Source organism: Panthera tigris, chromosome A1 (assembly GCF_018350195.1).
Source record: "Panthera tigris isolate Pti1 chromosome A1, P.tigris_Pti1_mat1.1, whole genome shotgun sequence".
In the NCBI taxonomy this organism is placed as follows: domain Eukaryota; kingdom Metazoa; phylum Chordata; class Mammalia; order Carnivora; family Felidae; genus Panthera; species Panthera tigris.
Genome location: NC_056660.1, coordinates 175,225,953 through 175,249,938, shown reverse-complemented (window position 1 = coordinate 175,249,938; position 23,986 = coordinate 175,225,953). Strand labels below are relative to the sequence as shown.

Below are 23,986 nucleotides of genomic sequence, written 5' to 3'. Positions count from 1 at the left end.
CCCAGGGCACTCAGCTCCTCTACGCTCTTAGCAGAGTTGTGGTTTTCCACTGGTCTGTGTGGCCTTCTGAATATCTGTCTCCCTCCCCAGGCTCTGCGACATTGCTCTTTGGTGTGGTTGGCACCTCGAACATCATCTTGCTCGAGTAGATTCTCAAGAACTACTCACCGAATGAGAGCATCTTCGTGAAGTGTGGATTATCAGACAAATGCATGATGGAATCAATGCAAAGGTAAAGCAGGTCCCCAATGACTGAGGAGAGCCATCAGGTCAGATCATGTGAACTTCATGGAGGCCAAAGGTCTCGCAAGGCCCCAGTGCCTTGAACACCCTCCACACACCCTATCATTTGGCCCTTGCCTTTTGCTACCTTGGACCACTTGGAACTTGCGGTAACAACCAGCAGTGGCTTTCCACAGCTGTCCCCCGTCCTCCTGAATGGCACTGAACTGAGTACACCAGTGAGAGATTGAGTTCAGTGCACATTTTAGAAACAAGGCAATTGGTTACAGTTTTTGGACCCAGAGACACATAGAAGGCTAAGTGAGCACATCTACCGAGGAAAGTAGGGTCAAGAGTTACCACGGCAAGAACATAAACTGGGAATCTGGAAACATGGTCACTAGTCATGGGACTTGGGCAAGTTATTTAATAAGAATAAGAGAACAACAACCACAAGAGTTGCTGGAAATGGGCACTTACTGTGTGCCTGGCATTGCATTTGGCATGTGTTATCCAGCTTCGCTCTTACAGCAACCCCGTGAGATAGACACTATGAATGTCTCCATTTTGCAGAGAAACAAGAAACGAAAAGCAAGAACAAGGCTCAGAGAAGCCAAGAGACACTCCACGGCCCTGTAGCTGGTGAGTGGCAGAGTCAGGTTTTCAATCTGTCCACCTCTTATTTCCTGACCACTACAGTGTCCCTCTGGGGACCTCTGTTTCTTCCTCTGAAAAGGGACGGGTAGCACTAATGACTTAGGAGATTCAAGCCCCGGTGACTTTGAAGCAGGAGATCTCTTAGAAGTTGGGCCATTTGTATCAAGTTAGTTAGGCACCAAGGATCATGGATCTTCAAAGTAAAATAAGCCCACCTCTGAAACATTAAAAACGAGACAGGAGTGGGGCACCTGGGTGGATCAGTCAGTTCAGCAACCAACTCCGGCTCAGGTCATGATCTCCCGGTTCGTGGGTTCGAGCCCCACGTCAGACTCTGTGCTGACAGCTCAGAGCCTGGAGCCTGCTTCGGATTCTGTGTCTCCCTCTCTCTCTGCCCCTTCCCCACTCGTGCTCTGTCTCTGTCTCTCTAAAATAAAGAAACAAAAACACAGACAGGAGAAAGTTCCAGTGTTGGCCACTACAACAAGAGTAGCAGTTAAAAATCAAAACCACGATGAGATCCTGCCTTATGTGCAGCAGGATGGCTGCTATAAAGCAAAAACAAACAATGACAACAACCAGAAATAACAAGTGTGGACAAAGATGTGGAGAAATTGGAACTCTTGTACACTACTGGTGGGAATGTAAAATAGCACGGCTTCTATGAAACACAGTATGACAATTTCTCAAAAAATTCAACATAGAACTACCACATGATCCAGCAGTTACACTTCTGGGTATGTATCGGACGGAACTGATGAAGAGATATTAGCACTCACTATTCCGAATAGCCGAGGTGTGGAAACAACCTAAACGTCCATCAGTAGGTGAGTAGATAAAGAAAATGTGGCGTATACATAAAATGGAATATTATTCAGCCTTAAAAAAAGATGGAAATTCTGCAACGTGTTACAACAAGGATGAACCTTGTGGACGTTATGCTAAATGAAATAAGCCAGAAATAAGACAAAATACTGTATGATTCCACTTATATGAAGTACCTAGGGTAGTCAAATTCAAGAGACAGGAAGTAGAAGGGTGCTTGCCAGCGGGTAGGGGAGGGAAGTTATTGTATTTAAAACGGGTGCAGGGACATCTGGGTGGCTCAGTCCGTTGGGTGTCCGACTTCGGCTCAGGTCATGATCTCACGGCTCCTGAGTTCGAGCCCCGCGTCGGGCTCTGCACTGACAGCTCAGAGCCTGGAGCCTGCTTCGGATTCTGTCTCCCTCTCTCTCTGCCCCTTCCCACTCGTGCTCTGTTTCTCTCTCTCTCAAATATAAATAAACATTAAAAAAAATTAAATAAAATGGGCGCAGAATTTCCGTTTTACAAGATGAAAACGCTAGATGCTTCACTAGAGCATCAGGAGCTTGACTCTGGGCGGGAGGGAGGTGAGTCTTGCGTTGGAGGCTCTCTGAATGAGCCCTTGGTTGGGCCAGCGGCCCAATCAGCTGTGACAGCTGAGCAGGAGAGCCCTCAAGGGCCAAGGCTGCTCTCATGCCTTATGTGAGCCCTGTGACATCTGCACTGCCCATATCATTTCAGGAACTTGAGGACTCCAAGTGGGGAGACCTGGCAGCTGGGTTGGGGGATGGCCGGAAGGGGAGAATGTTCTTCAGATGGCCCTCAATCAGCAGCCGATGGCATTTGGTCTGCTGCATGCATTTGTGGCATTGCTTTGGAATGCATTTCAGGCGAGAGGACCCTCTGAGACGAGATAGTTTCTTTTGTTTTGAAGGGGGCTGGTTTGATTTGCTTTGAACTCTCTTAAAGTTCAGAAATTCAACTTTGTCATGTTCCTGAATACCGAGGGAGGCAGGGAAATGAGGTGATGGTATGCTCAGATTATTTTTCCCCCAAGAAAAAGGAAAGGTTAACCACTTACTGAGAAAATAATAAACATATGCATAAACAAATAGATGCTATGCAATATTCCTGACCAAGAATGATGGACTTTGCCATTCTCAAGGGTTTGGAACCACTGGCCCAACAAAATGGCAGAGGCCAGCAACAGAAATTCCAATGCAGGAGCATGAAAATTCTTTGCCCTTTCTTAACATTGAACAGACCTCAATGATGCAAGGATGGAGAGGAGCAGTTGAACAGGGTGGCTGACAAATGGAGCGTCTTCAGTCGGGGAGGGAAAGAACTCAACTTCACTGGCTGAAGAAACGAGAAAGTTACGGACTCATACATCTGAGGTGTTCAGGATATATCAACTTAAGGCTCAGCTGGATCCAGGTGTTCACACAAAGGCTTTAGACATCTGTTTCTTTCCACCTTTTAGCCCTGGCTTCCCTCTGTGTTTGCTTCATTTTTGGGCCATCTGTTTGTGGTGACTCCAGCATCTCCGAGCCCAGATTTTACCAGAAAGAGCCCCTCCTCCCCAGTGGTTCCTGCAAAAGTCCTCTGCTTGGCTCTTTTGCATCTGGCCAGGGTCATATGTCCATCCCTGACCCACTCACTGTGGCCAGGGTAATGGAATAAGTGGATAGTATGAGCCCATGCCTAAAGCCAGAGAGCAGAGGGAGCCTTCCTAAGTCACGCCGATGGTGTGGGTGCGGTGATTCCCCAGAGGGAAGTCTGGGGGGCTAGTACCAGAGTGAGGGCAAGGGTAAGCGAGTCAGGCAACCACAGTTGTTGACCACGTGGGGCATGTGAGGCAGAAGCTGGTCCCATCCAGGATTCTGATTTATTTCCTTGGTCCATCATCATTGCCAAGTGCTGTGGGGTTATCGATGGAGTGGCTGCTCTTCTCTCTTCTGTCCCGCAAAGATGGCAGTCTGTTTTTTTTAAAAAAATGTTTATTTATTTATTTTTGAGAGAGAGAGAGAGAGAGAGAGAGAGAGAGAGATAGCGAGCAGGGGAGGAGCAGAGAGAGGAAGAGAGAGAAACCCAAGCGGGCTCCGCACTGACAGCATGGAGCCCAATGTAGGGCTCAATCTCCTGGAACCCGTGATATCACGACCTGAGCTGAAATCAAGAATCAGGTGGATGGCAATCTATTTTTTAAAAATACAATATTTATTATCCTTTTTCTCCAAGCTTTATTGAGATATAATTGGCATAACATAGTGTAAGTTTTAGGTGTACAATGTAATGATTTGATATACCTACATATTGTGGAATGATTACCACCATAAGGTTAGCTAACACATCCATCACCTCACATAATTACCTTTTTGTGTGTGTGTGGTAAGAACTTTCAAGATCTACTCTCTTAGCAAATAGCCACCATGCTGTACATGACATCCTCAGAACTGATCTGTCTTATAACTGGAATTTATCTTCCTTTGACCAGCATCTCCCCATTTACCCCACTCCCACCTCCCGCCCTGATAACCAGCAGTCTGTTCTCTGTTTCTATGAGTTCAGGTTTTTTTTTTTAGATTCCACACACAAGTGAGGAATATAGTCCTTGTCTTTCTCTGTCTGACTTATTTCACTTAGCATAATGCCCTTGAGATTCATTCATTTTGCTTCAAATGACAAGGTTGCCTACTTTTTTTATGGCAGAATATATTCCATCATGCTCACACATGTGCTTGTGTGCGAACACGTGCGCGCGCGCGCACACACACACACACACACACACACACACACCCTTTTTTTTTTCCTTAATCTGCTCATCTGTCAACAGGCACTTAGGTTGTTTTCAGATTTTGGCTATTGTGAATAATGCTGCAGTTAACATGAGGGTACAGATATCTCTTCAAGGTATTGATTTCATTTCCTTTGGATGTATACCCAGAAGTGGGATTGCTGGATCATATCCAGTAATAATTCTGTTTTTAAATTTTGGGGGATTCTTCATAACTGTTTTCTATAGTGGTTGTATCAATTTACATTCCCACCAACAGTGTACAAGGGTTCCCTTTTCTCCACATCCTCACCAATACCTGTTAACTCTCTCTCTCTCTCTCTCTCTGTCTCTCTCTCTCTCTCTCTCTCTCTTTTGATAATAGCCATTCTAACAGGTGTCAGGTGATATCTCATTGTGGTTTTGATTTGCATTTCCCTGATGGTCAGTAATGTTGAGTGCCTCTTCATATACCTGGTGGCCATTTGAATGTCTTCTTTGGAAAAATGTCTATTCCGGTCCTTTGGCTATTTTTAAACTGGATTATTAATAACTACTGAATTGTATGATTTCTTTATATACTTTGCATATTAACTCCTTGGCAGATATGTGGTTTCAAATATTTTCTCCAGTTCCATATATTGCCTTTCAGTTGTGTTGATTGTAGTCACCTCTTGATTTGGGGCAATAAGGAACCTTGTGGTCAGGATGCCAGTAATGGTGTTTTGGGGCAATGGCTGTTCTGTTTTGGGTTTTGCTGCACACAAACAACTCAAACATTTGTTTTCTTGCTCGTGAGCCTGGGGTTGCCCGAGTCTTGCTTGGGGTTGCCAGCTTGGCTCTAGGCTGCTAGTTGAGTCCCAGTCTCTTTGCACTAGGGGCTACTTGGGGCATGCCTTTCTCATGGTGGGTCACGAAAGGGTAAAGGGTTAAACCAAACTGTGCAAGTCCTTAAAGAGTTCCTCTTGTGTCACATCTACTAATATCCCTTTGGCCAAAGCAACACACATAGCCAAGCCCAGGGTCAGTGCGGTGGGGTGTGCTCTCTGTGTCCTCCTCCTCTGCACGGCCACATGGCGGGGGAAGGGGTGAAGAAATGGGAACAATTGTCCATCCTGCCATGTGCTTCCTTCAAGAGAACTCATCTGTGTCAAGCTTCCTACCCAGAATTAGCTTCATGGCCCAACCAGACCTGTCTCCAATGGTGATGGTGATAAGGGGGTGGTTTTGCAAGAGTTTGAGTTTCCTCCTTGACGAGCAACCTTCTCAAGTATTTCTCAGGTACTTCTCTACTTAGCGTGTAACAGGATGGTCTTCACTCTTACTTTCCAGAGTCCCTTGTGGGATAGGTGATCAGGGTGAGGGGTGAGTTGGGTGCAGGGCTGGGAGAGGCCTGACCAGAGGGCTGCAGAGCACGGGGCTGAAGGTGAGCTGGGAGAATGAACAGCCAGGAGGCTAGTCTGGCTAAGGCACCTGTCTGGAGGAGTAGGCAGAACAAGATCGAGTCAGGGCAATTGGGCAGAACCCACAGGGACAGGCCAAAGCAAGAGGGTGCTGGACAGATTGGGGGATGGGGGCTCAAGAAAGTTCCCAAGCACAGGAATTCTCAGCCTGGTAGGGAAAGAAGTGTTAACATTTGAGATATGACCCACTTTTTCACCGAAGGAAGAAACAGTCGCTGAGCAGTTAGTTTCCTCTCTGATTCCTGCCTTGGGCAATTTCTTTAAACTACTTAAGAATATCAATATCCATAATCATTGTAAGAAGCTCACATACCATAAAAACACTTGCAAAGAAATCTAGTGTGATAGTTCTTCTTAATTTTTAGCTCCTGGAGAAGGCTGAATGTTTTACAAGATGAATGGCTACTATTGAAATTTTCTTTCCAGAGCTCTGAGTATTTTTCTTTATAATTAACTTCAGTATTGCTGAAGTTGGTTTGTTACATTTGAGTAATGGAGGCACACAGTAGCAGCTGCAATTGCAGAAAAAAGGCACAGTTACTGTAAATGGGTATTTCTGTTGTGATGGAGCTGTTCTGCTTAGTTCTGTTACATATGGGGAGTCTGGGGGGCAGGGGGCAGAGGCAGAGCAGGTGGAGGGAAGGAGGAGAGGGCTCTTGGAGGGCAGAGAGCGAGTTTCTCCTGCAGAGAATGTGGGGCCTTCTGCACAGCTGGGCATCCACAGATGGCAGGGATCACATTTCCGGATCTGGTGTGAGTAAAGGAGGAACAGAAAGCCTCTACTTTTCTGTACAGCTGGAGGCTGATATTAGTACCAGATGGGAGAGAACTAAGTACATGCTTTCTCTCTTGAGGGTAACCCAGTATAGTAACTACCATTATTAGCCCCATTTCACAGATGAGAAAACCGGGGGTGAAGGTGGTGAAATAACCTGCTCAGGGTTATATATCCATCCAGTCAGTGGTAGAGCAGGAATCCAAACCCAGGCCCCACTAAAGCTCATGGTGATTTGTCCAGTATAAGCCTTCAGTGTGGCATGGCTGTGAAAGCCACAAGTCTGGCTTAGCCAGTGTTTCTGGATGCCCAGCGTACTGACACAGGCAGAGTGGTTCCCCTGCATAGTTTAGCACCCCAAGGGCTGAGTGCTGGAGAGGGCAGCCAGATCACAAGAGGCCCAGGGATCCTCCTGTGGAGAATCTGCCGAAGGGATTGGATTTTCCACCGAGAAAGAAGAACCATAGAGTGGACGTGGTGATTATTTTTCCAACAATCACCATACCCTTCTCCAATGTGGAAAACCAGCAGTGGTGGGGGTGGGGGGAGTGGAAAGGGTGGGGGGAGCGTGAGGTGGGCGTGGTTTGGTAGATTGATCCACAATCTTTGGATGGACCCTGCTGGTCCATAGCTAAGCCAGTCAGGGAAGTCCCATCCCCCTGGCCTCTGTGATTGGTTCATAGATGGAAGATCTAAGACATTTCAGGCCAATGAGATGCAAGGAAGGGTTTGGTAGGGGCTTCGGGGAAAGTAAGTCTATGCTTGGTTGAGGAGGGTTCATGAAAGGGCCATCTCTCTGTCTACCCCTCCCTGCAACAGCGAGGGAGAAAGCAGGTAGCCTTGCTGGCTGTTGGCTGCCAGCCTGTAACCACAAGGGCATCCAGTCCTGGGAGATGGCAGAGTCCCTGGATCGATTCCCTCCCCCCTACCAAGCTCACGCCAACTCAGGGCTGCCTCTTGGCCAAGTCTATAAACTTCCTTATTGTTTAATCCTCATTGAGCTGTCTTCTTTTTCTTGACACCATAGCATTTTAGCTGATAGCCTGAGCTACAAAAGGAAGATCAGCTTTATTTCTTTGTTCCCAGGAGAGCAGATTAGAATTATGGGGATCTAGGTATCCGTCTCAGTGGAAGGAGCTGCCTTGAGAAACATCCAAGCTAAGCCTGGGGCATCTTCAGGAGATTTCTAAGGGGAAGGAGAGACATAGCTGCTGGCGTGCTCGCCGCCATCAAAGTGGGGACTCCTGCAGCACTTGAGAGTGGGAGTGGGGCTCGGAGGCAGGGGGCTGATGCTGAATGCCCCTCGCTGCTGCAGAACAACTGCTCCAGGGGAACCGAAGGCATTCGGGTAGTTTTTCCTGCACCATCTTCAAAAGAGAGCAGGATTTTAAAAATCATTTCCCCCCAAACTCCCACGTATTAAGAAGGTGAGTCAAAGCGGTACAAATGTGATGTGTATTATAGCTAGCATATCAGCTGTAGGTCAAGTTGGTGGTGCAGTGGCATTGTATTTTTTTGTTGTTTTTTGTAGGCTTTAGAGTAAAATGCGACTTTTCGTATAATTGGTTTGATCGATGAAGCAATGCCCATCATATGGGGCCGGCCATGTAAATTCTTACGGTGGCCAACTATTGTAAAGGTTTAGAGTTGTGATATCTTTGTTTTCCTGGCATGTTGAGTCATATTTATGATTTAATCATCATGAGGTCCACAGTTAGGAATGCTGCCACGGCAATATTGTTTTTGTGGGGAAGAGGGAAGCCAATCCATTTTAGTCATTGTGCTGATTTATAAACACATTGCCTGTTTCAGGTTCCTTTCACAATCCCTTCTGGATCTGTCATCTGTGGATTTATTTGAATATTTAGAAAGCATTGACGGTTTCCGGTGTGTACCCCCCACTTGCTGTGAGAAGCCAGGCTTTCTTTTATTTATCTGAAACTTGTGTTTTCTGAGATGCCAGGGTCCTCACCGTCGCCCCTTTGGATTACTCTCCTAGGGCATGACAAGCATAATGTGACAAGTGGCAGTGGCCTTTGTCATTGTCACCTAAAGCCACCTTAACATTGTTTTGCGTAAGTGGCTTATTTACTCTTGCCCTATGGGTCTCCATGCAAGTTAACGGTGTCAGTGGATTTTGCTAAATGAAGATGGAATTAGGGAGAGACCACGGAATATATCGGTGCTACTTTGGCAGCCTTTTATATGGTGAAACGAGGGAGAAGCTGGCTCCGGGCTGCCTTGCCCAGTATGTGACTTTATGCAGGAACATGAAGCGAAAGAAAGGCTATACTGCAGGCAGCGTGTTCTGGGTCGCTACTGAGTCAAGAAAGACTCAGTGTAGACAGGGGGGATCCTTATTTGAGTTCATAGAAGCAGCCCTTTAATTCCCAGATAGAATGGGTATTCCTCAAGTATCAGGCTGCTGTGCTTGTTTTCTGACCTGGAAGATGGGCACAGGGCAGGAAGAGTCAGGCAGGTTCTCAAATGTCTGGGATAATAGACATCATTTTGTGAAATTGTCTCTGCTTCATGTAGAATAGCTTTTTGAGCTCACCCCCTCCACCCCGAATCTCTTGCTGGCTGCCCCGAAGCAAGCATGTTGCACCCCTTTCCTAGTCCAGACCTGCAGATGGATGTCTGAGGTCTCTTCTTCTTGCCCAGTGCTAGAGGGAGACCACACAATCTGCTTAAGGTTTGCCCAAGGGTCTGGGCCCAGTATGTGGCCCATCAGCCCCAACGCTCTGCGTGCCCAGCTCCACAGTGAACCACCGTTCCTGTTATACAACTTAGGGAAATGAGACTGTCAACAACTTGAAAGCCTGTCCCTGGCCAAGGCACTTGCTAGCCGAGATCTAGAGGAATTCGGGACTTCAGCAGCATACCCCAGTTCCTGCTTTTGCTCTCCAGCCAAGAGGAGCTATTCTGTGTGCATTTTTGTGCATGCTTATCTTTGTCTCTGACTTTTTGGTAGCAGTTGCTGGTCCTTATCGAGGGCTGATGTTGACCATGCATTCACTCCCTGTAAAGCTCCCAACCACCTTACAGGGTCTGTGTCATTCCTCCCATTGGATGGATGAAGGAACTCCTGGTCCCAGGAAGGAGGCACCTTTCGTGGAGCTACACTGCTTCAGGGTGGCAGAAGTGGGATTTACAATGCTCAAGTGCCACTGTCTACTGATTGGCTTATATGAAATTGGAGGAGCACTTTCAAAAAAATTGGAAGAAGTAGGAATGCATTTGCGTTAAGTACCTTGCCTATACCAGCTGTCTCGGCTTTTTGCTTCTCCAGGTTTTGATGCTTTCATCAAGGCAAGAGACATGCTTTGTTCTCTGTCCCATGAAGGCTTCCTTGGCAGAGCCGGGAGCAGTGGGCTTTGAGGACCCAGGGAAGGAGTGCATGACCCAGAGGGTTATTGACCCTTGTTTAGTGAAGAGGCTTGGGGCTGAGACTGAGGAACCAAGGGTTGTCTACATTGTCTCAGGAAGGGGTGAACTTGATTCCGTTGCTTCTTTGGGTGTGAGAAAAAACCTTGGTGGCCTTCCTTTTTTCTGCCTGCCTCTTCCCTTCTTCTTACTACCCTTGTGTATATTGCCCTGTCTCACTTGACCACAATTTCTCCCATGGTGTTAGTGATCATTTTTATTTCTCTTCTCTCTCTTTTAAAAATGTTTATTTGTGTGTGTGTGTGTGTGTGTGTGTGTGAGAGAGAGAGAGAGAGAGAGAGAGAGAGAGAGAGAACAAGTGGGGGAGGCACAGAGAGAGAGGGAGACACAGAATCCGGAGCAGGCTCCAGGCTTTGAGCTGTCAGCACAGAGCCTGATGTGGGACTCAAACCCACGAACCATGAGATCATGACCTGAGCCAAAGTTGGACGTTCGACCAGCTGAGCCATGCAGGCACCCCTATTTCTTCTGTAAACGATCAGTTTGTGGCTCCCAGCACCAATCCTAAGCCTACATCCATGACAAAGAAAAGTCTTTCTAGTTGAAAGGCTGTATCCACTTTCTGTCTCTGGTCTCCTTTTTGGCCAGAAGATAGGCATTCTGGGGAAAAAAAATGCCCCTCCTAAGACCTTTTCCTGCCTCTCCTGCTGGCATTTCTGGGTTTTCTCTCCTCACATCTTTTTCATTAGTAACAGTTTCTCTGTTCCTTGACTCTCCAGGAATCTTTTTGTGCCAAGGAATCTTGTTGGCTACTTAACAAGATTCTGCCCATGCTTGAAAGCCTGTCTCAAATGCTGCTGCCTCCGTGAGGTGCACCCTGATTCATCCCCAACTGGATATATTCTCTCCATTCTTTATTTTTATTTATTTTTTTTTTAATTTTTTTTTAATGTTTATTTATTTTTGAGACAGAGAGAGACAGAGCATGAACGGGGGAGGGGCAGAGAGAGAGGGAGGCGCAGAATCAGAAGCAGGCTTCCAGGCTCTGAGCCATCAGCCCAGAGCCCAACGCGGGGCTCGAACTCACAGACCGTGAGATCGTGACCTGAGCTGAAGTCGGATGCTTAACCGACTGAGCCACCCAGGCGCCCCTCTCTCCATTCTTTAAATCCTCAGCATTGATACTCCATCTTTAATCACTGTTTTTTTTTCTTTAAAACATGCCATTTCGTCATATTTCCTTTGTCGTAAAATTACTACACACACACACCATAGAGAGTGGAAGCTGCAGGAGGGCACGAAGAAGAAAATAAGAATTGCCAAGATAATAAGACCTAGCATTGGGAAGTGTCATTATATAGGCGTTCTTCAAAGCTCTTGCCATGTATCCATCCAGCTCATTTCCAAAGCTGCTCCTGGAGGGTGGTATTATCAGAATCCTGATTTTACCCATGAGGAAGTGATGTTCAGGGTGGTCATGAGGGGCATCTCAGGTGTCATCTGGGGCCCCGTGTGGCCTGGAGACCTTACTGAACTCCATGGACCCAGCTTCCATGGCTGTGAGAGTTGGGGAGTCCTGGGCTGAGCCACTGGGCCCCTCTCTGCTCCTGCTCCGGACTCTGCACAGCCTTGGGCCCTGTTTGGACGTCCAGTTGGATACCAGCTGTCAGGAGTTTGTAACGTTGAGACGCCACCTCTGTGTTTTACTTTCTTCCTCCTTCTCCCTGTATGACTTCTCTTTGGGTCAGACAGAGGCCACCACACATGAAGAGAAGCTGGTTTTAATTGTGGGAATAAAAAGCACGAGAAGTAATACCCACAGCAAACATTTATGGAGTGCTTACCACGCGCCAAACCCTGTTCTGGGAGCTGCATGTGTGTGAACTCCTTTCCTCCTCACACAACAGCTGTGTGATGGATGAAAGGACTTCAGCACAGAGAGGTTAAGAAACTAGACCAAGTTGCATAGCTAGAACGCCGTGAGATTCAAGTGCAAGAGGATTTAACTACTTGCTCTCTGGCTTGAATCATGTCCAGTGGTGAGACAAGCAAAACAGGCCTCTGTGAGTCAAAGGTGGGGGCCTACGGGAGGAGGCGCAATTTCTTCTGCAACCTGAGGATTAGAATGAGGGTCAGGAAACTGCCTCATGGGCCTCTCCCCAACCCAGACCACAGCGGGGGGGGGGGGGTTCCCCAGACTGGAGGGAGGACTGGGAAAAGGTGGGTGTGGGGCTGAGCACAAATGAGGGGGCCTGACTGAGGTCCAGGCAGGGAGGAAAGGTCAGCAGTGAGAAACTGTCAGGGGGCAACCTGGGAGCTGACCCGGGAGATGCCCAAAGGAGAGTCCCAGCAGCAATTTGCCTAGTCATTCCAGCTTATGGCCTTCTGGACACCTGTATACCTGTGGATCATCCATCAGAACAACAGTTACTGAGCCTGGAGACTTTGTCAGGTCTCATCCAAACAGCCCTATGTGGACACCCCCATTCCTTCAAGGATCATCACACCTGTAGCCCTTGGAAATAGACAGCAGGGGGTCTTGACTCTCAGAGGGATGGTGGCTGTGCTCTCGAACTTGGGTAGGAACAGCACTGAAACCCATTACGTCTTCTGGCATTCGAGGAACAGATTGAACATCATTACCTTTCAGGTCATGAGAGGTTAGAAGGGGACAGTCATGTGGATGAACGCTTTCTTGGAGAAAGCAGAGTATAGCCTGGTTCTAGAATAACGGAGACAAATTCACCTGGAGAAGGAGGAGGGAGGAAGGAGCACATAACCGTACGGAGGAGAGGGGCCAAGAGAGGGGAGCGGCTCGGCGGCCAGGGATATAGACTGAGAGGACCCTCCAGAAACCAGGTTGGGGTAGTTGTCAGGTGCCATCTGGGAAGGAGGACGTGATGAGGTCAGGGAGAAGTGTGGCTGTGGGACCCAGACGGACCTGGGCTTGAATTCTAGCTCTGCTCCTTCCTCCTCATGGAGTTTCTGGCAAGTCCCATGTCTTACCCTCACCCCGGCCTCGGTTTCTTCATTTATAAAATGGAAACTGTAACACCTGCCTAAGGAAGCGTCAAGCAGGACTTGTGAGATCGTAAACAGACAGTGCCTAACCCAGTGCCTGGCACTACACAGGACTTGCTTAGCAAACGGTATTCCTTACTCTTGTCCAGCTGGGCGGTCTCCACCCACTGCTGCTTCGTTTTATATGTCTTCATGCAGGGTCCCCAAGTAGCGGGGAAAACATATTTTAGCCTCCACATCTGAAAGAAGGTGGGCAGATCTTAGTGGTGGATGTTCGGCTAGAGGAAGATTATACAGTGGGCATAAAGGAAATGTTGGGATCCATTCCCACGTCTTATTTGCTTTTGGTTTGCTTTTCATGGGAAGCTGTGTTCACTTGAGTCGTTTTCCTGGCAAACATCAGAAACATATGTCTGGTTCCTTCGTACGCAGCAGGGACATTTCTGGCTTCCGTCCCTGTGTAGACCTGGGTTCAGGAGAGCTGTTTTGCTTGGAGTGGGGGTGGGATTTGCCCTCATCCACCCCACCGCCCTTGGCTCTGCCCATTTCTGGGAACCGGAAGCTGATGGAGTCAGGCTGTTGCATCCCTGCCCTCGGCCCTTCTCGGTGACCACCGCCCCACCTCCGAGGGTCCTGAGGAAGAGCCGACCACCCTGAACGGGAGGCAGCTGCCGAGCAGCTCCCAGGTTAAGGTGGAATTTTCCAGGTGAAATCATTACTGGCCTGGTTGCTTTAACTAATGAGCTTTTAAACCCGAGGAATACATATTCAGATGAGTCCAGTACTCAGTTAGTGACAGCACCAAGCCAAGTCAGAATTAGATAGGGGGGCACCTGGGTGGCTCAGTTGGTTGAGCGTCCGACTTCGGCTCAGGTCATGATCTCACAGTTTGTGAGTTCGAGCCCTGCGTCGGGCTCTGTGCTGGCAGCTCGGAGCCTGGAGCCTGCTTTGGATTCTGTCTCCTTCTCTCTCTGTCCCTCCCCACTTGTGCTCTGTCTTTCTGTCTCTCAAAAATGAATAAGTGTAAAAAAAAAAAAAAAGATTTAGATAGGAAATTAGAAGTCATTTGCCCAAGCCCCTACTTGTCTCCCTCAACAGAGGCATCAACAAACCACCCCCCCCCAACACCCTCATCTTCTAGGAAGCATCGTCCCCTGTCTGTGTTTTCTTCAAAGTAAACCAAGAAAGTTCCACCTGCATTTGCTTCTGCAGACAGCACCGAACAGTTTAAAAAGACAAAGTCAACTTCTGGTTGTCCTGCTCCCGCTCCCCTGCCCCATCCCTCATTTTTCTGGCTGTGTTCACACCGGATGAATGTGTCCCATGGCACACGGCCCGGTGCCAGGCATGTAGTAGGCATCCATAGGTGCTGAGTCCTGACCGTGGAGGCCAGAGGTCATTTTGAACATCTCGTTTTTATCTTTCCTTCTCTTCTTTCGATGAGCCTTCATGCTCCATAGCCCCTTCCCTGGTCCTCCCCGTCGGAGGCATCGACGTTAAAGACCAGCGGACTGGATCTCTAAACCTCACTCGTCCATGTGTCACTTCCACGGTTATTTGTAATATTTAAGGACCAATGGACATTATCAAAGAGATTTTTTTTTTTTGCAGTTTTGTAAAGAGTGAATTCCTTTTTTTAAAAAACTTTTTTTTTAGCTTTAATTCCAGTGTAATTAACATACAGGGTTTATGTTAGTTTTTCAGGCGTTCCATATGGTGACTCAACAATTGTATACATTACTCAGTGCTCATCATGGTGTTACTCTTAATCCCCTTCGCCTATTTCACCATCACCCCCCACAGATTCTTTAACTCCTTTTTTAAGTTTTATTTTGTGTTTTTTTAAACTGTATTTATTTATTTTGAAAGAAGGAGAGAGAGAGAGAGAGAGAGAGAGAGAGAGAGAGAGAGAGAACGAGAACGAACAGGGGAGGGGAAGAGAGAAGAGACAGAGGATCTGAAGTGGACTCTGCCCTGAGAGCACAGAGCCCAATGCGAGGCCCAAACTCATGAACCGTGGGATCCTGACCTGAGCCGAAGCCGGATGCTTAACTGACTGAGCCACCCAGGCGCCCCTTAAAATTAACTTAAAAAAAAAAAAACCTTAATGTCACTTTAAAGGTAAACTTCAAGGGCTTGATGAGCTAGTTACATTTTTATAAACAGAAAAATAAATCTGTATCAATTTAATTGAAATTTAAATTGAATGTTAATTTAAGTGAACTAAAAGGAGGGTTCATTTGCATTCCACCTGTGGAATCTGTCTCACATTTGGTAGATACCATTGTAAGTGAATCTCCTAATGGTGCAGGTGAGGGAACTGAGGCCCGGTGGAAAGAAGTTACCTGCTCAAGGCCACACAGCTAGCCGGTGGCTGAGCTTGGACTTGAACCAGTTCGTCTGAATTATTTATGCATCTTGGCTCCATCTCTATCCATCTGATTCATGTGGTCCCATGAAAATGTTTGGAGTGTAAGCAGAGCTCCAGGTGTTGTGGCAGGTGCAAAGAATAGAATGGAGTGCCTGTTCTGGTAGGCTCAAGATTTGGTGGGGAGACAGTGTTCCAACAAGCCATCTCAGTGCCGAGTTACGTGACAAGAGCTGTGGTAGAGACAGGCATAAAGGATCACGGGAGAGGGGAGCTCAGGGGCTGGGGTTGTGCATCCGGATTCTCATGCTACCCTTATCCAGGGCTGAGGAGGTACTAACCCCCCTGCACTAAATAACTCTCAGCCACCCAGTTTCCTGCCCCACAGTCCTTCATGTGGCACAGTGTGCCAGCTAAGAGAGCACCACCGCAAGGGTCCCCCGGACCTGAGTTTAAATTGGTTGTGCAGATCATTAGCTCTGTGACACAGGCATGTTGTTACCTCTCAGCCTCGAGCTTCCTTCTGTAAGATGATGTTGACATGACCTTCATGTATGTAATGGATGTAGGAAGGAAATGAAGTCATGCACATAAAGCACTGAACATTGCCTGGCCTATCACAGATACTCAAGAAGTGAGAGCTCTTATGTATTGTTCTAGCCAGATTGTTGCTATACATGCCTGCCATATCCCTTCCTCACGCCAAATCATGGGCAACTTTTCCCTCTCCCCACCAATCTATTTGACGGTGCAGAACCCTGACATGAGGGTCTTTAAAAGTCTTTCATGTGGTCTAAGGTCCTCTGGTCAGAGTTCTGTGCATGTCCTTTGTCAAAGCACCCACGTCTGTTGCACAAGCGGATGAGAAGTCGACCCTTCAACACAACTTGGGAAGTGACTCCCATTAACAAAAGTCAGCATAAAAACATGGTGGCCCCATGGTCTTGGGGCCTGGCAGTTGGAAGTTGGGTTGAGTCTGTCTGACTTCATTTCTGGAGGCAAATGTAGCTCCAGCATTACCCAAGTTGGGCAGTGAGGAAATTCTCATGTTCCCAACACTTTCAACAATGTCCCATTATGCTTGGTGACTCACAAATGGGCCCTTGTCCATGGAACAGCATGTGTCTCTCTGTAGTGAGTACAGTGCCTTGCTGTATTTTTGAACGAATTTCATAGGCTTGTCTCCACCACGGATGTTACTTGCCTTCTTTTCTGATGGTTGCTGGAAGCTTGTTGTATCAGAGAAAGCCAGAAAAGGAAAGTGCTATGATTCTTTCCACTGGGCAACTGAGCATGTTCAAGGTAGTGCTGGTGGGTGGGTGGAGGTGAGGGGCAAAGTTGGGTTCAAGATGAATTAAAAGTGAGGCCTTGAATATCTGCAAAAAGGCACTTACCTTAGGTGGCAGGTCAAAGAAACCTCTCAGGTCACCTGTAATTGTTGTCGTTAATGCTGAAGGCTTTCTTTCCTTTGACAGGCAAAGGAAGAGACAGCAGAATATTGAAACAGCTCCCTGGACATGCCAGGGTCTAGGAGGCACTGCAGACTGTGTGCAGAGGCAGCTGATTCACCTCTTGTGTTGTTAAGATGGTGAACTTGGACAGTTTCATAGGCAACGGAGAACCCCAGGACACAGACGTGATTTCTGACATTCCAGAGGGAGGGAAGAACGGCTGGCATCTGCACAGTTCCAAGGACACCCTGCCCTGTTGCTCTTTCCGACTTCCTGGCGCACACTCCATGGCTGAGCTTAACTTCAGCCACTTTTAAGGGCTGCATGAAGCAGGTGGGCCCAGGGCGAGCCTTGCCTAGACTGGCTCAGACCCCTGCACCCTCGCAAGCACTGAATGCCTGCAGCCCCCCAGTTCCCTGGTGAAGTCCTGGTCAACTGCCAGCAGCCAGTGGAGACTACAGTTTCTCCAGCAGGCCTTCCTGACCTCCCATCCCTTGGGTAGCTGCCTCCGGTCCCCTCACGGGTTTACCCCCTCTGTTGTGGTACTAACACTGAGAGTTGAAGCTCCTTGGCAGGGTCTTTGCTGACTGCTCTGTCTCCTCAACTAGACACCAGGTTCTCTGAGAGCAGGGACTTTGGCTGTCTTGCTCACTCTCATATCCTCCTCACACAGGACCTTTCTGGCAGGCAGAAGGCACTCAGTAAATGTTTGCTCAAGTGCCGGATGAAGACGTGAGTGAATGAATGAATGAATGGGTGGCATCCACAGGTCATATTCTGTGTATGATGAGGCATGTAGAGTTTCTAGGAGACCTGAAACTCCTACAGTGAGCCGTTCTAGTATTTTACTATATTGTCTCTAGAAGGCTCCCTTTAAAAATTACATCGAACACCTGTTCTTATTCATCAGTACCTTAGCATGAATGAGTTTGCAGGATTATAAGGTACCTGAGGAAATAGACTGGGCTTGGTACTATTCTGGGGTGAAAGGGTATAAGTGTGTGAGGCAATGAGTGAATAAGAAAGATCTGGAGTGAGGCTGTAAGGGTACTATTCAAGCAGGTCCCTGAACTGAGGGGCTCTTTATGGGCATGACACCTAGGAGAGCGTCCTTGAGAGGGACAGGCACTGGGAAGGAGAAGACAAGAGGTCAGATGTTCCTATTAGCCCAAGGCCAAGACTGGGGGTACCTGATACCCAGGGTGGGGCAGGGGACTGTGTCCCGGGTGAGTTCCTGGTCCTTGTTTCTGGCTTCTTCCACAGGGTAATTCCCTAACCCACCCACTTCCATTCATTTGTTCATTCATTCATTGACCTAAACCACACTGACCGCTTATAATGCTCCAGGTCCTGTTCCAGGTGTCAGGGTACAGTGAAAGACAAAAGGGACGTGTTTCCTGCCCTCATGGAGCTTCTGGTCTAGTTGAGAGAGTCAGATACTCAACAAACGAGTCTACTTTGATACCAGATAACCATAAGTGTCCTGAAGAGAAATGGAGTAGGGAAAGCCGGCGGGGAGCTATGGGGTGTTGTCTTAGATGAAGTGATCATTGTGGCTGCGTTCAGGAGGGGACACCAGGGCAGAGGATAAAGGAAGACATGCTGCCATGTGGGCTGGTCATTGGTGGGAGACAAAGAGACCGAATGCATTTCCAGCTCCCTTGCCTTTGGCAAGCACGTAGGACCCGGCCAAAGATGTTCTCTTTGGAAATAATTCTTTCATCTGAGCTGAACAGGGGCCTTTGACAGGTGCATGTGCTGGGCGTCCTTGGCTTTGAGTTGGCTCCAACACTTCCTCCCGCCGAGTGTCAGGTTCCTCCTCTGTGAAGTAGGGACAGCTTAGATCCCCTTCACAGAGCTCTCTTGAAGGTAAAGTGAGCTGACGTGTGAGGACAACACTCGGTGACTGTAAGGGACTGTGCTGAAGAGTGTAACCTATATAGCCCCCACTTGTCAACCTTCAGGTTGTGGAAGTTCCACAGCAGTTTGTGGCCTGCTGACTCTGGGGAACTCTAGGACACCGTCCCTCCTGCCCTTGAGCCCCACCCCTGACCTCTGTCCCCAGACTCCTATTAGGATTAGGTTCTGACAGTTTAGAGGTTAAATTTAATAGCTTTGTGACCTTGGGTAAGTTACTGTCCATATGCTGTTTCCATATTTGTGAAACAGAATCATTGCAGTGCTATTTCATGAGTGTGAGGAGAATGAAACAGATTATGCCAAGAGACCTGAAGCCGTGCCTAGCACATGGCCCTAAGTAAGCGTCTGCCATTCTTCTTTTTTTTTTTTTTAACTTATTTATTTTGAGAGAGAGAGAGAGAGAGAGAGAGAGAGAGAGCGCACACAGCATGAGCAGGGGAGGGGCAGAAAGAGGAGAGAGACAGAATCCCAAGCAGGCTCTGCACTGTCAGCACAAAGCCCATTGTGGGGCTTGAACCCATGAACCGCGAGGTCATGACCTGAGTCCAAATCAAGAGTTGGATGCTTACCTGACTGAGCCACCCAGGTGCCATTCTTACCATTAACTTCTCTTCCTCCCACACTGCCCTGTGCCTTCCTGCGGAGGAGAGGCCCGTTCCATTCATCTCTTGGTTCCCAGTGGCTTTGTCAGGCTTGGCATAGGGTAGGCCCTCAATAAACGTTGGCTGGGTGCATGGATGGATGGATAGATGGGTAAATGGGTGGGTGAGCTTCTTTTTATTTCTCCTGAGCTTTATGATCAAGGCCATGAAGGTGACGAAAGAAAACGTGGAGAGTGCTGAGGGTACAGTTTGGAGAAGGGTCAGAGCAGGATGCCAGCTTCCCATTAAAGCCCCTGTTCCTGCAGAAATGCCCGAGGATTGAAGGGAGAGGGGACCTGGCTCATCTTTTCTGGTTCCACAGTTGACTGGATGTGGGCCCTATGCCAAGCATGTTACCACACTGTCCCTCTCTTACTCCTCACAGCCATTCTAGGAGGCAAAAGTATTATTGCTTCCATTTTACAGATGAGAAAGCTGAAGCTTGGAGAAGGTGAGGTGGCTTTCTTGAGGTCACACCCAGGCTGCTAATTCCAGAACGTTCTCCCTCAACCCTATGTTCCACTGTTGGGTCTGTCCCTCAGCCACATTATTAACAGTTTTGCTACGTGGCCCCGAGCCAAGGACTTACTCTTTGGAAATCCTTTTTCATCTGAGGTGAATGGGGACATTTGGCGGGTGAATGTGCCAACTTTGAGTGCTACGCATTCTCAAGTTAGGGTTGTTAACACCACCCTCTTCCTGGGAAAATTCTAGGATCTCATCAGAGCAGTTTGGCTGAATTTCATTACATTCACAGGTTATGACAAAGCCGGTATCTGGTCATCTACATCCAGAATTCAGATTGAGGAAAAAGGGTCTTAGGGTGGAGAAGACAGAGTTTACTGAGTGCTTACAATATGCGAGCATATCATATACTCTCAGTAGTCTTCACTAAAAAGGGCTCCTCCTGAGATTTGAACCCAGGTCTCAGGCTTCCAAACCCTGCCCCTTTTACTGGGAATGGGATGAGGTTGGGGTTCCCCAGGGCTCATAACTATCTGTGTGCACAGCGTACCGTAAGAAGTCTAAATATACCTACGTTGATAATCGCTGTGTTTCCCAGTCATTTGACAGCTAACTGATTTGCTCAATCTCAGCGAATGCTGGGTTTGCCTCCACCCACCTCCACCTTTCAGGGAAATGTCACCGCCCAAAAGAAATCCTAGCGGTATATACCCAAAAGAATTGAAAGCAAGGGCTCCAAGAGCTATCTGTCCACCCATGATCATGCAGCATTATTCACAATAGTCAAAGGTGGGAGCGACACAAGGGTCCAGTGATGGACGAACGATCAGCAAAATGTGGTACACGCATAAGAGTGGAACGTTACTCATCCTTAACAAGAGAAGACATTGTGACACATGCTATGACACGGGTGGATCTGGAGGATAGTACACTAAGTGAAATCAGCCAGACACAAAAGGACAAATACCGTATGATTCTACTCAGGTGAAGTACGTAGCGCAGTCAAGTTCATGGAGACAGAAAGTAGAATGATGGTTGGCAGGGCCTGACAGGAGGAAGTGGGGAGCTGCTGGTTAGTGGGTATAGTTTCAGTTTTTCGAGATGAAGAGTTCGGAGATGGATGGTGGTGGTGGTTGTGCAATGGTGTGCTTGAGGTCGCCGAAGCGTTCACTTAAAAATGGTTACGATGGTAAATTTCGCGTCGTGTGTGTTTTACAGTAATAACACAAAAAGAACTCCCAGGTGTGTAGGAGTAGTTTCGTATTTTTCTGGTGGGAAGGATCTAAATTTCGCTTCAAGGAACTTCCCTTTTTCTGATCCTTACCCGTTAAATGGGTGGGAAGTAGGGGTAAGGTGTGATTCTGTAGGGTTTCTCCAAGTAAGGCACATACTTCAGTAACTCCTGGATTCAGGGACAACTTTCTTATGGGTGGAGAACCAACCCCCCTCCCTTCCTGCCTTCCTTCCTTCCTTCCTTCCTGCCTTCCTGCCTTCCTGCCTTCCTGCCTTCCTGCCTTCCTGCCTTCCTGCCTTCCTGCCTGCCTTCCTGCCTGCCTGCCTGCCTGCCTTCCTTCCATCCTTCATTCCTTCCTTCCTGCCTGCCTTCCTTCCTGCCTTCCTGCCTTCTTTCCTTCCTTCCTTCCTTCCTTCCTTCCTTCCTTCCTTCCTTCCTTCCTGCCTTCCTGCCTTCCTGCCTTCCTTCCTGCCTGCCTGCCTTCCTGCCTGCCTTCCTTCCATCCTTCCTTCCTTCCTTCCTTCCTGCCTGCCTGCCTGCCTGCCTTCCTTCCTGCCTTCCTGCCTTCCTGCCTTCCTTCCTTCCTGCCTTCCTTCCTTCCTGCCTTCCTGCCTTCCTGCCTTCCTTCCTTCCTGCCTTCCTGCCTTCTTTCCTTCCCTCCTTCCTTCCTGCCTTCCTGCCTTCCCACCTTCCTTCCTTCCCTCCCTCCTTCCTTCCTGCCTTCCTGCCTTCTTTCCTTCCTTCCTTCCTTCCTTCCTTCCTTCCTTCCTTCCTTCCTTCCTTCCATGTTTATCAAATGCCTACCCTGTGCCATCTACTCTGCCAGACACTGGATGTGATAATATGTGATCAGTGCCCAAATATGCTCCCATTTTTCTCCTGTTTTTAATCAGGGCATACACTGTTTTGCTTGATACTGATTCATGCTCCATTTAGTTTCTATGCTTTTTTTTTTTTCCAGAGCAGCATGGAACAATTGCTTCTACTTTAATTTCCGGTGCTTACGAAGGCTGAGCTGAAGGCTGCACCACCAGAAGCTTGGTAAGTGTGGGTGACTGGCCTTGGCCAGGGAGCCGCTGAGAAGTTCAAGTGGGAAGGGCCCCAGAGAGTCAAGTGAGTGCTTTCAGTTTTCTGAATCTGGCATCGTGGGAATTTGCCTGGCCTGCTGGCTATGGAGAGAGTCTGACTTGGATTGTGTGGGCTTGGAAAGACAGTCAATAGACTCTTCCTTTCCCTGAAATAACCATGCATTTGTTTCAAGACTTGAAACAGTTCTGAATGCTGGAATTTCCCTCTGTGTTTATTTTCACATCTGGGTGATGGTCTTCTGCCACTGGAGGACTTTTAATGAATCACTTCAGAGATTGCTTTTAATGTTTCCCAGATGAGAGGGGGCTGGCGCTCATCTTCTTTCCTGAGGCCTTACAGGGCAGGACTGCCTTGGCTTCCCGGCTGGCCGCCTGGAGTGGTCCCTTGGGGTAGGCAGACGGACAGTTTTCGTTTTTCTGGGAAACCTGTTCCCGCAGAGCTCCTTGTCACAGGGCCGCCTTTCCACGTGTGGAAGGGTTGGACTGGAATATCAATCAAAGAGATAGGCTGGTTTGAATTGGTTCAAGATGTTCTAGGTTGCGCTCCCTTCAGTAGCCACCCCTCTGCTTTCCCAGGCTCTCTTCTGCTGTGGCAGGAGCTCCGGGAGACAACGCCGCTGGCTGGGGTCGGCTTCCAGAGCACAGCTCGGGAGGCTCGGGAAGGTGTTGGCTTAGCTCAGGAGTTTTTGGCTGCCACGCATCATTTGCTGGACGCCTGTTCCCAGGGCCCTCGGCAGAGGCAGCGGCCTTTGCCTCTGTGACCACTGCAGGTCAATGGTTTCCACTCCTCCTTAGCTCGACAGGTAGGCTCCTTTGTGTTCACCCACACCCCACACCCTCTGCTACCCCCCTCACCCTGACCCATACTCTGTGCTCTAGCCACATCTCACACACTGCTGGGTGCTTTCCAGCTGCCCCCACCCCAGATCCACCCTGACTCTGCTCTGCCCAGCTCTCAGCCTTAGGAATCTGACTACTTGGGGTGCATCACCTAGGCTCTCCTGCCCTGACCTCTGGCTTCCCGTTGGGCCTGGCAGATGGGGAGCCCCGCAGGAGATCTGAGGAGGCAGGGAGAGAGAGGCGCAGGTATTTATTTCCTCGGCCTCCATTCTGTGGGGTCATGTCAGGCTGGCTGTGGGCGTTAGAAGTCGCAGATCCTCTCAAGGTGGCCTGCTGTATACAATGTTCTCTCTCAGCGTTCACGTAACTGCTGCCTTCCTTCATCCTTTTGGGTCCAGGGATGGTATAGCCCCTGGACTCTTGCACTGTCTCTTGTGGTTTCCCTATATCTTGCCCACACCTTTGTCAGTAATCTGTTTACTAAACCCTTCTTGAATTCTCTTCATTGGAGTAGTCCTGTTGGCACTCGGACTGATACAGGATGCCATTGTACATGGATCTTTCCCATGTTGTTTCCCCCTCCTTTGCCTTGGCTACCTGTGGAACTACTCCACATCCTTCAAAATTCCACTGAAATGTCACCTCTGTGAAGACGATCTTGAGTTCCTCCTAACAGTTGATACTACCCCCTCGGCCTTCCATCTCCCGTGTCCCTTTCCATCCTAACCACTTGTTAATCAGACATGTCCAGACTTTCCCCCATCAAAGCTTTATAATGTTCAATTCCTTCAAAGTTTGAGTAAGTGACTGTTGAAAGTTCTTGCTTCCATGCAAGGCCCAGAGGAGATGCTTCATAAAGGGTAGCTATTAGCGG

The 23,986-nt window shown here is 48.3% G+C and overlaps 1 long non-coding RNA gene across 1 annotated transcript; it reads left to right on the top strand.

Annotated features, from left to right (window-relative positions):
- The first annotated feature begins 811 nt into the window (after window positions 1-811).
- LOC122240334 lies at window positions 812-23,049 on the top strand. The gene is made up of 3 exons (XR_006219903.1): window positions 812-864; window positions 22,146-22,225; window positions 22,849-23,049. It is a non-coding gene; the product is annotated as an uncharacterized LOC122240334 (long non-coding RNA).
- Window positions 23,050-23,986: the final 937 nt, after the last annotated feature.